The sequence below is a fragment of the Neoarius graeffei genome, chromosome 2 (assembly GCF_027579695.1).
Source record: "Neoarius graeffei isolate fNeoGra1 chromosome 2, fNeoGra1.pri, whole genome shotgun sequence".
Classification (NCBI taxonomy): domain Eukaryota; kingdom Metazoa; phylum Chordata; class Actinopteri; order Siluriformes; family Ariidae; genus Neoarius; species Neoarius graeffei.
The window spans coordinates 2,878,415-2,879,696 of record NC_083570.1 but is presented as its reverse complement, the minus strand read 5'-3'; positions in this window follow the sequence as shown (position 1 = coordinate 2,879,696).

The window sequence follows — 1,282 nt, the reverse complement described above, 5'->3', positions numbered from 1 at the left end:
TTCTGGATTGAAATAATGACATAATGTGCCTCCTGTCAATCAGTGCAATGCTGAAGAATTGTGGGCATCTGTGAGCTTGTGATGTGTACGCAGAGAAAATCACAGTGTAGGCAGAAGCATTCAGGTTGTTACAAAAGTGAATACTTGAGTTGTTTAAGTTGTCAGTCATCTGTTTTCAGCAATCTGAAGATCACATTGATTCCTACACCTTGTACTGACTTATTTAGGAAAACAGAAACCTTTCGCTCATCGAAAAAACAAACCAAAACTAACAAAAAACTGTTAAAAACTCACCAACACATGAAGACCTTTACATAAAACTGGAACTCCACAATAATATTTAACACAAAAGAGGAAAATCTTTTCCACAACACATCAGCATGTACATGGTGTTTTATTCATTTATTGCATTGATTCCATTTTACATCGTAGTTTGTTTGTTTGTAGATGTGAATTTTCCCAAAGTAGTGGAAGTCAGGGAAGGTGGAATCACTCTGAATTCATAAACTTTCTGAACACGCTGTATATTTCACCCATGAGGCATGTCACTGAGGATATGTGGTTGAGTAGAGAAACTGGAGGATATAGTGCACTGATAAAACTTCTTTAGCATACATAATGGGAGTTTGGGGACTGCTGTGCTGCAGTTGATGGCATCTTGGAGAATAAAAATATATCTGTGTGTGTAGTTCAGAAATTACACTGATTTAGAAAAAGATTAAATAAATACAGTATTGTACAACAGTCTTAGGCCCATTCAAAGAAATGCTGTAGAGCAAATACTGTATGCTTTAAACAATAATGAAATTAAATGTTTTTATATGAAAGTAAGACCATAAAGAGCAGTAAACTGTAATAAATGTAAAAATCAGTGTTTGTATCAGTGATGACACTTTGCTTTAAAAGACAATACATGGTATTCTCAGGTACAATGTGTTCAGTTTTATCAGGAAGTGAGCTGTAAGTTTTGCTGAGCATCTTACAGAACCAGACTCAGTTCTTTTCTTCTGGACTCTTTGACTCACGCTTGCTTCTTGTTTTTGCACAAAACCCAGCAGCCTTCATTTCACTGTCTGAAAAGTGGCTCTTATGGAACATGATGCTTTCTTTACTGACATGCAAACTTTTTTTCTGTAATATTTAATTCATGATTAAAAACTAATGTTTGGAATCTAAAATGTTTTTGTGCTGACTCAGATGATGAAGGAGAAGATGTAATAAAATAAACATCTAAACAAAGTGAATACTAAAAACACGGTGCATACTGTAAATACTGCACAGT